This window comes from Hyperolius riggenbachi, chromosome 2 (assembly GCF_040937935.1).
Source record: "Hyperolius riggenbachi isolate aHypRig1 chromosome 2, aHypRig1.pri, whole genome shotgun sequence".
NCBI classification, from domain to species: domain Eukaryota; kingdom Metazoa; phylum Chordata; class Amphibia; order Anura; family Hyperoliidae; genus Hyperolius; species Hyperolius riggenbachi.
The window spans coordinates 173,665,353-173,680,124 of NC_090647.1; positions in this window are offsets into that span (position 1 = coordinate 173,665,353).

A 14,772-nucleotide genomic window follows, 5' to 3' on the forward strand; every position below is an offset into this window, starting at 1 on the left:
TTCCATTTACACAATTCTAGTTGCCTAGCATTCTGCTGACCTGTGATGCACCGGTAGTGCATACAACTGATCTGTATGCTTGTTTAGTGTCCACAACTAAAAATATTGGAGACAGAGGACCAGCAGGACAGCCAGGCAATTTGCATTGTTTAAAAGGAAATAAATATGGTAGCTTCCATATTCCTCTTACTTCAGGTGTCCTTTAAATGTCATTGTCCCTAATTAATGGAGGATTGAGTGTAGGTTTAATACCTTGAGGCTTAAATTGTATATATTTAGGGTCACTAGCTTTACTTAAAGTGCACATAGCTTCAGGTGTATTTTAAAACAATGGTCAACTTTCATTGTAAATGTTTCACTGTTTTAGTGAACCAGTAGAAATGGAATCAAAAGGTAATATATTGTAAACTAGAAATGCACAATTAATTTTGACCATTTTTTAACTTAACTTAGCATATTTCAGAAATTATATTTTGCTATGTAACAACTATGGTAAATTGTTTATCCAGCAAATATAATAAAAAGAATGTTATTCTATTACTCTGATAAATTACCCTACATGAAATGTACTATAAATCAATGTAGAATGTTCATATGTAATGTGAATATATTTTACAATTATTCATCTTTGTAAAACTGAAAGAATTTAGATTAAAAATGTGATATCAATTTTACTTCTTCTGACATAATATAGAAAATAAATCTTATACAAGGAAATCACATCCTACTGGTTCTATCTGTCCTTTATTGGTTTCCAGATTGAAAAAAGATTACATTTTACCACCTCTCTTTCCGTACTTTACTTCTTCATGCATCTCCCAGCTCCCTTTTAATCAGCCCAGCAACACATCCTATGCAATCGAAATCCAAATAACTTTGTGCTTACTCAGGCATAACTTGCTGTTGACTGAACTTTTTAACCTGTTCACAGTCAGCCATACTTACATATCATTTTATGTGCTGTATAGGATTGTATTTCATAGTTATAATTCATGTTGATCAAATATATTTTAAAACTTTAAAGTTCTGGATTATTACATTTATTTATTTGTCTGCATATTCCTTTATCATTTGCCTTCCACTCCCCAAGCTATTTTTAATTATTATATTATGTTTGCCTAAATACATTTTACCTGTGCAGCAGCTTCATAATGATACATATGCATTGACACACATGCCTTTTTTTTCTCCTAATAATGTATTTCTACCGTTAATTTAAAGCACTTTTTGTATTGATAACCTGTTTTGTGATTATTAATGTATTTTATGTATTTTATGTCACATATTTCCAAAGGCCAGCAGCTTACTTTATTAACTATGCAACGCATGTACTATTAAGGTGCTTATATTTGTATTAGTTGATATATTTACAGGAACTGTAATATTGTCCGAAGGGCTAAAATCAATACTGAAAGTAGAGAGTGGGTGTGTCTTTCCCTTCCCTATAAATTCCGGTGTTCTGCATAGCATGCTGTCACTTGAATAGTGACCACTGAGGGGAAGAATGGGGGGTTTCAAGCACTCCTATCTACACTCCTATAGTGGATTAATTAATGCATATGCAAGATATCTGTGAGATTGTGCAAGCTAAATATAAGAAAATATAACAGTGGGACACTAACTTCTGCTACTTCATATATCAGAGCTGTAAGTCAACATGGAATTTGTAGCTCACTCCCCTTGTTACATTCAACACTTGGGGCAACTACAAGGTTTGCAGTGTGTCCTTAACTGCTGCTACTTCTTAAAGTAAAAGATGCATTTCTTATATACATCAGAGCTGTAAATCAAAATGATAATTGAAGCTCCCTCTCCTTGTTACAGCCAACACAGGGTAAAAGTGGAACCCTAGCTGCTGCCACTTCTTAAAGGGAACCAGAGAGGAAGGATAGGGAAAAATAGGATAAGGTTTTATACATACCTGGGGCTTCCTCCAGCCCCATAGGCACGGGTCGCTCCCACGCTGCAATCCTCCGCTTCCTGTATCGCCGTTCACTTCTGGCGGACGCGATCAATTGTCCGCATGCACAGGGGCTCCATCCATACCCTTACACATGCGGCTGCGCAGTATGCAGCCGCATGCGTAGGTATATGGCGGGAGCCCCTGTGATGCGGACAATTGGCCGCGTCCGCCGGCCGACCGGCCGACTCGCGGAAATGACGGGACCTGGTAGCGGCGGATCCAGGCAGCGGAGGACGGCGGCATGGGAGCGATCCAGGCTTATGGGGCTGGAGGAAGCCCCAGGTATGTATAAAACCTTTCCCCCAACGTCTCTGGTTCCCTTTAAAGTGAAATATGTCTTTTTATCAGATATCAGAGCTGCAAGTCAAAATAGAAAATGTAGATCCCCTTATTACAATCAACACTCCAGTCCATTACAAGGGTGGCAGTGGAACCTTAACTACTGCCACTTATTAAAGTGAAACGTTTTTTGTTTTTTTTTCCATACTTCATACTGCAAGTCAGAATAGAAAATGTATCTCCCCTTATTACAATCAACAGTCTGATGCACTATAGGGGTCTTAAAGACCAATGTAGAAGTTCATTTGTACATCACTTTTAATAAAACAGTACTAATAAAAACAACTGTACTAGTAGATAGTGTTGATTTTCATTGAATGAGTTTTTGAAATGCGAACTTAATGCTTAGTGCTCAAACTTGTATAACAATCAAACTGCACAAAATACAAATAAGACGTTGAGAAGCAGCCCCCTTTTCATTGGACTAAACCTTTATGCTTTTATTTTATTTTACTATCTATGGAATGTGTATTGTGCAGTTGCACTATGTGCGCAACCATTATTATGTAGATGGCATAAATACTAGAAAAATTGCTGTGGGCTCTTGTGCATGGCAGTTTTAATTAGGTTTTCTAAATACCGCATTGCTAGCACTCACATTAGCTACATAACTGCATGTCATATACAGTGGGTTGAAAAAGTATTTGGCCCCCTCGAAGTTTACCACATTTTGTCATATTACTGCCACAAACATGAATCAATTTTATTGGAATTCCACATGAAAGACCAACACAAAGTGGTGTACACATGAGAAGAGGAACGAAAATCATACATGATTCCAAACATTTTTCACAAATAAATAACTGCAAAGTGGTGTGTGCATAATGATTCGGCCCCCTTTGATCTGAGTGCAGTCAGTTGCCTATAGACATTGCCTGATGAGTGCTAATGACTAAATAGAGTGCACCTATGTGTAATCTAATGTCAGTACAAATACAGCTGCTCTGTGAGGGCCTCAGAGGTTGTCTAAGAGAATATTGGGAGCAACAACACCGTGAAGTCCAAAGAACACACAAAACAGGTCAGGGATCAAGTTATTGAGAAATTTAAAGCAGGCTTAGGCTACAAAAAGATTTCCAAAGCCTTGAATATCCCACAGAGCACTGTTCAAGCGATCATTCAGAAATGGAAGGAGTATGGCACAACTGTAAACCTAGCAAGACAAGGCCATCCACCTAAACTCACAGGCCAAACAAGGAGAGCATTGACCAGAAATGTAGTCAAGAGGCCCATGGTGACTCTGGACGAGCTGCAGAGATCTACAGCTCAGGTGGGAGACTGTCTATAGGACAACTATTAGTCATGCAGTGCACAAAGTTGGCCTTTATGGAAGAGTGGCAAGAAGAAAGGCATTGTTAACAGAAAGCATAAGAAGTCCCGTTTGCAGTTTGCCACAAACCATGTGGGGGACACAGCAACCATGTGGAAGAAGGTGCTCTGGTCAGATGAGACCAAAATGGAACTTTTTGGCCAAAATGCAAAACGATATGTGTGGCGGAAAACTAACACTGCACATTACTCTGAACACACCATCCCCACTGTCAAATATGGTGGTGGCAGCATCATGGTTGGGGGGTGCATCTCTTCAGCAGGGACAGGGAAGCTGGTCAGAGTTGATGGGAAGATGGATGGAGCCAAAAACAGGGCAAACTTGGAAGAAAACCTCTTGGAGTCTGCAAAAGACTTGAGAATTTTGAGAAGGCGGAGGTTCACCTTCCAGCAGGACAATGACCCTAAACATAAAGCCAGGGCAACAATGGAATGGTTTAGAACAAAACATACCTATGTGTTAAAATGGCCCAGTCAAAGTCCAGATCTAAATCCAATCGAGAATCTGTGGCAAGATCTGAAAACTGCTGTTCACAAACGCTGTCCATCTAATCTGACTGAGCTGGAGCTGTTTTGCAAAGAAGAATGGGCAAGGATTTCAGTCTCTAGATGTGCAAAGCTGGTAGAGACATACCCTAAAAGACTGGCAGCTATAATTGCAGCAAAAGGTGGTTCTACAAAGTATTGACTCAGGGGACCGAATAATTACGCACCCCCCACTTTGCAGTTATTTATTTGTAAAAAATGTTTGGAATGATGTATGATTTTTGATCCACTTCTCACATGTACACCACTTTGTATTGGTCTTTCACGTGGAATTCCAATAAAATTGAAACATGTTTGTGGCAGTAATGTGACAAAATGTGGTAAACTTCAAGGGAGCCGAATACTTTTGCAACCCACTGTACATGTTTGACATATTTTTAAGCTCACTTAACTGTTTAAGGTCAACACTTGTTGAAATCTATCCCCTGTTTTGATGCTGCTGTGGCTGCCAGGGCGTACATTTTAATTAACTGACACCGCACGTACTCGCCGCTCTCATCACTCCTGACGATTGCATTTTTATCTCTCCACCGCATTTCACTCGCCCTGCTGTCTCTATGATGGCAGAGTCCTGTGAGCAGGTCAGGAGCCAATTTCATTGGCTCCTGACCCTGCCTATGAATCGAAGCAACTCCCATTGGTTTACATTGATATACACGGTCCGGAGCCAATCAAAGCGGCTCACAGAAACTCTGTCATCATAGAGATGGCAGGTTGGGTGGCCTGTGGTTCCCGGTGTGTGGCGCGAACAGTGGTCGTGGTGGGTATGTGCAGCAATTCATCGGTATTCCACAGTTTCTGCTACCAGAAGTCTCTGGTCCTTAAGGGGACAGAGACCACTAGTGGTTTATTATGTGAAAATCAAACACAAATAAGCCATCAGTATAGTAAACCACCACCAAATATAGTTTTTTAGCCGATGATCAAGAACTTAGGTAGCCACTGAGATGTTTATCAAGTACCTGTAAGATATTCTGAGAATTAAATAAGTGATTGAGCAAACCCTTAGTAAGTTCCTAGCCTCCATTCACAGTACAGTAGAATAGACAGCCCTGGCCTGCACAAAACAGCCTGGGAACATTTATATGGAGCTAAGCATTCATTGGAGTCAGTTTTGCATCCATTCTGCATCCAATCTGCATGTAGTGGAAACAGGCCCTTAACGGAAAGATTTTTCATAATGCACTGCTATGTACAGTCCTGGCCAAAAGTTTTGAGACTGTCAAAAATATTAGTTTTCACAAAGTTTGCTGCTAAACTGCTCTTAGATCTTTCAGTTGTTTATGTGATGTAATGAAATATAATTATAAGCACTTCATAGGTTTCAAAGGCTTTTATTGACAATTACATAAGATTTATGCATATTTGTCAATATTTGCAGTGATGGCCCTTCTTTTTCAGGACCTCTGCAATCCGACTGGGCATATTCTCAATCAACTTCTGGGCCAAATCCTGACTGATAGCAACCCATTCTCAGGATGCTTTACTGTTGGCATGACACAGGATTGATGGTAGCGCTCACCTTTACTTCTCCTGACAAGCCTTTTACCAGGTGCCCCAAACAATCAGAAAGGGGCTACATCTGAGAATATGACTTTGCCCCAGTCCTCAGCAGTCCATTCATCATACTTTCTGCAGAAGATCAATCTGTCCCTGATGTTTTTTGGGAGAGAATTGGCTTCTTTGCTGCCCTTCTTGACACCAGGTCATCTTCCAAAAGTCTTTGCCTTACTGTGCGTGCAGATGTGCTCACACCTGCCTGCTGCCATTCTTGAGCAGCCTCTGCACTGGTTGCACTCCAATCCCGCAGCTGAATCCTCTTTAGGAGATGATCCTGGCACTTGCTGGACTTTCTTGGACACCCTGAAGCCTTCTTAACAAGAATTGAACCTCTTCCCTTGAAGTTCTTGATGATCCTATAAATTGTTGATTTAGGTGCAACCTTATTAGCCACAATATCCTTGCCTGTGAAACCATTTTTATGCACCGCAATGATGGCCGCATGCGTTTCTTTGCTGGTCACCATGGTTAACAATGGAAGATCAATGATTTCAAGCATCACCCTCCTTTTAACATGTCAAGTCTGCCATTCTAACCCAATCAGCCTGACATAAAGATCTCCAGCCTTTTGCTCGTCAACATTCTCACCTGAGTTAACAAGACGATTACTGAAATGATCTCAGCAGGTCCTTTAATGACAGCAATGAAATACAGTGGAAAGGGTTTTTTGGGATTCAGTTAATTTTCATGGCACAAAAGGACTATGCAATTCATCTGAACACTCTTCATAACATTATGGGGTATATGCAAATTGCTATTATAAAAACTTAAGCACCAACTTTTCTAATATTATTGACAGTCCAATATTTTTGACAGTCTCAAAACTTTTGGCCAGGACTGTAGAAGACAAAAAATGCATACCAACTGATTAAATGTAAATGGGGCTTAAGTGGCTGCTGCTTTCATTACAGATTGCATTACCACTGCCAGGCCTGGAATTGTGCCTGTTTTGCACCTGCCAATGTCAGTTGTCTGCTTCTTCATCATTGGTCAAACAGCCATCACGCTAAAGCCTTGTACATATGGAGGCATTTCTGTCACCTGGCAGGGATTGGTACTTGTCTTTATACAGTGCAGTGCTGATACTGTACAGATGCATCACTAGCCTCCAGGCTAGCAACACGTATGTTATTATGGAGGGAAGCAAAGGGACGACAAGTGGAGTGCAATGTAGCAGTTTACCATGGGAGGTGGATTGGAGAGAACAATGATTACTCAATGACAGGGATCGATAAAGCTGAGGATCCAGTATGCTGAGGAAGAAGAAGAAGAAGGAGAAGACAGCTACATATATTGATTAAAAAAATAAATCTATCTTAACACAAATTATCATAGCTGTATTGAAGAAATCCATTTAAAAGTTGACACTTTTAGTAATGTTTGAAGCGGAAAGCTTGCCAATCAGTTTATGTGTGAATAACTTGAGATGTTTGAATTAATGTGGAAATGGAATGACTGAGACACTGGTCAATATTTCATGCAGTAAGCCCTGCTTTTCTGCACAGTCTAATCTAAAGAAATAAAGAAAGAATGCACGCCATATCATAATATGTCCAATTTAGTGTGTAGTTTCATGTACAGAACCCGAGGAAAAGAAATGAATTCATCCATATATAAAGAAAAGAAAGCAATAAAATGTATTTCCTTTCTAATGTGGATACGATAGAGACTGCAAATCAGTTTAAAAAGGTCAACAACATCATAAAGTCTAATGTAGACTGAATAAAATATTGCACTCTTTAGTGAAAGACAAGTTGAAGTGTAGGTGATGAAACAAGTAACCTTATCACATGCACATAGCATTTAAGCAAAAAGAAACAACTATATAAATATATTGAGACTCTTATCAACAATAGGACATGGGCAAACCAAGAAAGCACACAATTACAATGACCAGGAGATCAGGTGGCAAGGTGTCATAAATGATGAGAACACAAAACTAATCTTTGATAAGTAAGAAAAAAAGACAGACCCTGACTAGTGAAAACCAATAGATGAATTTATTAGCTGAATACAAAGAGATATTGAAGGTGATATTTGCTGGAAGCAAAGATTGAACTTCAAGTAATAGTAATATGAATCGATTTTGTTTTATTGAAAGAGCAAAGAGGAAATACAATAGCAAACCATTCACTATACTGCAGGACAAAGCTAAATGGTAAGAATAAGAAAGCAGAATGATTTAATTTAAAATTTACAGCAGAAAGGTTTATTTATTTTTCAAACCATATGCCTCAGCGCTATGCTATTACTATTGTATTCACTGCCATTATTTATTCCTGTGTATACATTCAGTAAAAAAAGCTTTTTGTTATTTGTATAACATACTTGGGTGTGCATGTGTCACAATAGTCACAATACTATGTAACTTTTTTGGAAGGCTAAAAACAAATATTTGACAAGCACATACTAATCCTGTATGTGCATGTGTCTGTGAGTGTGTAACATTAGTGGTCAAAGGCTATGTTACGTACAGGGGCACAACTAGAGGGAAGAAGGGGAGCCCGGAGCTGTGAGGGGCCTCAATTACTAACTCACTCCCTCTGATAAATTGGACCATCCTTCAGAACTGGTGTTTTTGTGGCTACACTTGTTATGGGTGTCAAAATCATGATGGCCACACTTGTTTTATGACCCTTGCAAGGTGGGCCCCCAGGCTGTGAGGGTCACAAGGAGCAGGCAAGTTGAAGGGTATAATCCCTGGGGGGGGGCATAAAGGTTTTGCTAGAGGGCCCCATGATTTATAGGTACCCTCCTGGTTACTTATATACAGGGGCATAGCAATAGGGGGTGCAGAGGTTGTGACCGCATCGGGGCCCTAGGGCCAGAGGGGCCCCTGGGGGGCCACCCCTCAAACACAGTATTAGCTTTCTATTGGTCCTGTGCTCATAATACTCACTTCTATAGATACTCTGAATAGTGGCAATCATTAACAAACTACTCCCCATCCTCTTCTTGCACCTCTGGCACTGTAGTTGCCATTTGCAGGTTTCGGTGTGCCGTATCAATTGTTATGTATAGAGTGCTTGGGGGGCCCCAATGTAAAACTTGCATCGGGGCCCACAGCTCCTTAGCTACGCCACTGCTTTTATATATATATATATATATATATATATATATATATATATATATATATACGAATAACAAAAACACATTTGCAGTCACCACTCCAAAAGCTGTCAGGTTTCAGAAGGAACCATATTTATTACTAATTATCAGCCACCCAGCCAGAGCACCTTCAATACATGCACTATGCACACCTTTCCTCATGAGCACCACACAGACGGTAGCATCAAGCTAGCATTAGGTTACGGATCGCCTATTCTACATAGACGTTCTGGGTTATTCAGAAAGTATTACATTTTAGCACACACACAAACACACACATACTCTCCCCCCCCCCCCCCACACACACATACACACTAATCCTTTATATACATTTGTCACAATTGTTGCAACTTTAAAAAAAATATTTTAACATTCACTCACACGAGTCTTGTATATGTGAGTGTGTAAAATATTCAGAATGCTACATTAGATATATTAAAATAAAGACATTTTTAGAGTAAGAATAAATTACAGTGTCCCAGAATTAGGGCCCCCATCCTAACCAATGTCCCAGATGTTACTTGCAAAGAAAACTGCTGCAGATACAGTATTTTCCAACACAGTTTTTTCCTCACACATGCATGCACACACACAATACATCCGGTATATGTGCCTGTCACTTTAGTCACAATGCTATGTGTCACTTGCAATCAAAACTGTTGTAAATATTTTAAAACAATTACCTTTGTTGTGTAAGAATAAACATTAGTTCACACACACAGCAGCAGTGAAATTGCTAACATTTCCCCTACCCCCTAATCCTATCGCTAACACTAGCTAACTTCAGTCAGTCATTCACAGCAGCATGCAGCAGTACTACACCTAGTGACACTAACTTATGGTTCCCAATAATGATCCAACAGTTTTACCTGCCAATCAACCTTCTTATCAATCACAGTGGGTCAGATTGAATAATGTTGATATTATCAATCAACAGTAAATTACCTGATAATGTATCGGATTATCAATGCATTTTTTGTAACATTTATATCTGAAATGATTGGATTGGTTAAAATTGTATTCAATTTATGGGCCTGATCAATGATTTTTGATCAATTCCTTCAATCACAATTATCAGATCGGAGGGTAGATCATTCAGTAAAATTGGATTGTTAGTGGGCATCTTAACATCAGACTCTAAAAAGAATGCTAACCCTTCCCACAGCTCTAGCTAAGGCTGGGTTCAGACCAGGTGATAATCATGCCTCCAATCTAATGTCTTCTATGACCAAGATGCAGAATACAGATCCCTGCTCTTCCGTGGATTGGTAGATTAGGGCATGATGGGAGATTAGGGCATTATGGGTATGCTTGCCACAAAATACACACACCAAATACAGGAAGTTTATTTTTCTTTGATCCAGACAGACATTTCTCAGGTCAAATGTAGAAAACATCTAAAGCCGAACACCAGTATGACAATTCACACATGTATCAGCATGAATTGCTATTATTTAAAGTGCATGTTCCAGTGGAACAAAACTTTTCAAAAAATAGAGAATAGTGAGTGCACAGAAGTCCAAATTAGTATTGTTCATTATAGTCCTCTGCATAAGAGAACAGCTAAAGAAAAAAATACAACCCATTAATGTTTATACCAGTTTCAATGTTTCATCTTGGTCTGAAAGTATATTCATACAAATTGTTGATGGCTCAGATAATCAGTTGTCTTCATCTAAAGAGTTAATCAGGATCCTGCTCAGGAAACCCCCACCTTCTACACTTGTCAAAGCTCAGACAATACATAATAAGCAACATCAGGTTTTTCTTGCTGAAAGCTTTGTCCCTTGGTACTGCAGGGAGCTTCCTGCTTCACCTGTACATGCTGTTTGGCCATATGATTGTCATGTGTCGTTGGCAGAATGCCTATAAGGGATTTAGAATTAGGTCAGATAGTAGTGTGAGGTCACTTTCTATACAGAGACAAATCTTTAGAGTTTCAGCAAGCTGTTGGAGATAGGAAACTAGTGATATCATATCAGGCCAAATGCAAGGAAAGAGCCACCAGGCAGGAGATATCTTTCACGGAAAACTAATAATAGTGGGTAATAAAACTACAGTTACAAATGCATGGTATAGAAGGGCATGGCTTGTCTGTTATTTCAAGATAGTGTCATGATTGATTGAACTATTCAAATAAATCTGAAGGGAAAATAAACGTATGCTATAAGGATTTTATGTGCAGTACAGCTAAGAAATTGAACATTATTAGCACAGGTATGAGTCTCATATTGTTTCCAGTACAGGAAGAGTTAAGAAACTTCACTTGTTATCTATGCAAAAAATCTTCTTTGAGCTCTCTGACTAATTTAGTCAGAGCAATGCTATTTTCTGAAGCACTTATACATCAAAGAAAGCATAAAAGACAACTTCAGATAAGATTTTACTGCAGAAAAGTTCAAAGGGTCATTAGCTCTGCTCTGTTTTATAGTTTAAAAACAGTATGTAGTTTGTAGACTGAAAATATTAGATAATGATGCTATTTTATAAAAAAAAGCTACATAACTGAAAATATTTTTTTTTTGCTTGTTTGTTTTTTTTCCACTTCAGTGTCACTTTAAGTGAAGGTTTGATTTAAAACTAATCAGACGTTATGATTGTATTTTTCTTTCAAACAGACTCCTATTTGATTTATTTTACATTCAAAGAAGTAATTAAGATTTAACAGTTTACAACAAAAATCCCTTTCAGTACATTTTAGGCTTCACTAAAGGACTACTATCTCAAAAAAATTTAACATTTACAATACATGTAAACACATATAAATAATTAGTAGGTTTATTCCAGAGTAAAATGAGCTATAACTTTACTTTCTCCTATGTTGCCGTCACTTACAGTAGTTAGTAGAAATCTGACAGAACTGACAGGTTTGTGACTTGTCCATGGGTTCATGGGGATTATTCGTATTTAATGTATTCTTTACAAAAACACTCCCTGGAAAGGATCTATACAAATATGCAAGCCACTACCCTACCTGTTTGCATACTTTTTTAACGGTTGGACTGAGCAACTGCTGTTCATGAAGTGCTTTTCACTTCTCTATTGATTTGATTTCTCACACTTGATCATGTGTTGACCTATGGCTGAACATAGACACATTAGTATATTATAAAGCCATAGGAATTAAAATCAAAAATACAACTAAAAAAAAAAATAGAATAAACATCTTAATACTATATTAACAAACAATGGTTCTGATCTGATCTTTGATTCTTATGTTATGATATGACCATGCATGATCTCTCTCATTGGGTTGTGTTTGGCAAATGTCGGTATAAGTAACGGTGAGGTTCTGCATGTTGTTTAAAAAACATGCCTCACATTATTTTGATAATGTGTATGTTACCAGGGTACCATGTGCTAAGCAAGTAGCATAGCAAACACTACCCTGATAATGTATGCATTACCTAGGTATCGCCCATTTGCACTAATTGTGCAATGCATGCTGCTAACTTACTGCTGGTGGTACCAGTAAAATTGTTAAAGAGAACCTGAACTGAAAATAAAAACTCAAAATAAACATACACAGGTCATACTTACCTCCCGTGTAGTCTGCTTATCAATCTCTTTCTCCTCTCCTGCGTCCTGTTTGTCCACTGTGATCAATAAATTTCTCCGTCCTGCATTTTTTGGAAAATGGCCTTGACCCCATAACAGCTTCCTGGTCAGCACACTGTTCATGTGTACCCAAATTAAAAATACAAGATTTCAGAAATAAAATCTATTTTCTAAATTATAATAATAAATAGCAGCCTTTTTTCGGCTGCATGATGATAAATATAAAATATTTTACATATATTGGAAGAGGCCCTCCCTTCCTTTCATATTGCCGGGATTTTTCCGGCAAACTGGTGGAGGAGATAAAAAACAAAAACAAAACACTAGCTGTGTAATGATCTGCTCTGCTGTCTGCACAGGCAGGCAGCTTTTTGACCATTTTTCAGGTCTGTATGCTGCAGGTCCCTGGAAAGGAGACCTGTCTTCACTCTGCAAGTTTCAGAGTTGCTGTTCTGGTGAGGGATTTGCATTCACTTATCTGGCAATTGATAGCTCTGCCTCTCTTGAAGGCTTGCAGTATAAATACCATTTCCTCCCAGAATTCCCTGCTGGTCATAAAGGTTTGGTTCTGCTGGACTTACCTTGTGTTACAGTCCCTCTGCTAATTGTTTGCTAAATATTGTCTTAGAGTAGTTATCTTTGGGAGTGCACTAGCATTACTTCTAGCGCAGTCAGGTTGTTTATTATCTGTATTGCCTAGTTCTGTCTTATCTGTTGCGATTGTTCTGTTGCCAGCGATGGCTGACAGTGAATCGCTCTGTCTGTTTGGATTGCATTCGCCCTAGCGTTAGAGGCGGTGGATCTCTCTGTATTCTGTCTTGGAGTGTAAGCCAGAGCTGCGGTTGCTACTGGTTACTCCTTCTGTCTGTCTTGTCTGGTCCGTGCGATGGTACTGTCGCCAGCGGTGGCTGACAGTGAATCGCTCTGTCCTGTTCCTAGATCGCATTCGCCCTAGCGTTAGAGGTGGTGGATCTCTCTTGTCTGTACCTTGGCGTTTAACCTTAGCTGCGGTTGCTACTGGTTACTCCTTCTGTCTATCTTGTCTGGAACGAACGTTTGCTGTTGTCTGGGTGAGGCAACTGATTAGCAAGCGTTCGCGTTCTCTGTTTGTTTTCATTTTTCGTGTTTCATTTGTTAGTCAGGGTTGGTACGCTTTGTTGCTGTTGCGCTTAACGTGCGCTGACCGTGCCTTGCACGCGCTTTGTCGCTATTGCGCTTAACATGTGGTGACCGCATGTAGCTAGTCCTGTCTGCTCCTTCGTGTTGGATTACAGTTTGTTATTGGTTCTGTCTTTATTCTTCCTATGATATGTCTTTACTCAGTCTTGTGTCTCTATTAGCAATCGCCATTCTTGCGATTGCTTTCCCACTTGGTCTTTGCTGTTGTGTGTTCACCGTCGCCAGGTGGCGACTAGATTGGTGGACATACATACATTCTGTCTCTGTGCTCACTCGCTCTCGAGAGGCTATCTTGCCCTGTATTGCTTCACTTTGTTCAAATTCTATCTGGCATCTGTGGCAGTGCAGAGGGTTTATTCCTCTGCACTCCACAGCTCCATCTGCCGGTGGGAATTCCTCTCTACAGGTGCATTTGCACCAAAGCTGGGTTCCCTTTTCTAAGCGCTTGTGGAGGGTTTCCACAGTGTCAGCGCACATATTGTACGCTGACCACGGAGATAATTCCCCATTCGTTACAAGCTGCTACTGATGATGTCACAGGGGAGGTGATCTCAGCTTGTGTGAGATTTCACATAGACGATGCCCCTGTGAGGGAGGGTAGCTGATGACAAACACATGATCTAAAACCTCCTACTAAGCTCAGAAGTAATGGCTGCCACCTGTATAACCCTAGTTATGAAAAGAGAAGGGTGAAAAGCATGCACTGAAATACTCATAGGCTTAAAGGAGTGTTCATTTATCTTTGTATGTGTAAGAGTGGTGCAACTTAATATTTTGAATTAAAAAATGTTTGGTATGGGTCCGCTTTAAACTGTTATATCGCCCACTTGAGCCATAGTGAAACATGGACATTACCTTGCACATTCAGTTGTAACTGACAGCTGCTGATATATAACTGACAGCAACTGGTATATGTCAGTTCTGACAAACTATTTTCAGAACTGGAAGGGATCATTGTAAGAAGAAAATGGTGAGCTTCTGAGAGGTACTGATGGTGAGGATAGTATGTAATATTCATTTGCAACTATGTCATGTGTTTATTTTAAATAATTTTACTCGCTTCAGATTCCCTTTAAGCCTTCTCTATTCAGGCCAGTTTTATCAACAATTTCTGAATGCACCTCAACTGTTTTTAAGACATCAGGGTTAATAATCTGTCAGCTATCACAGGTGGTGTTTTATCTTCAGTG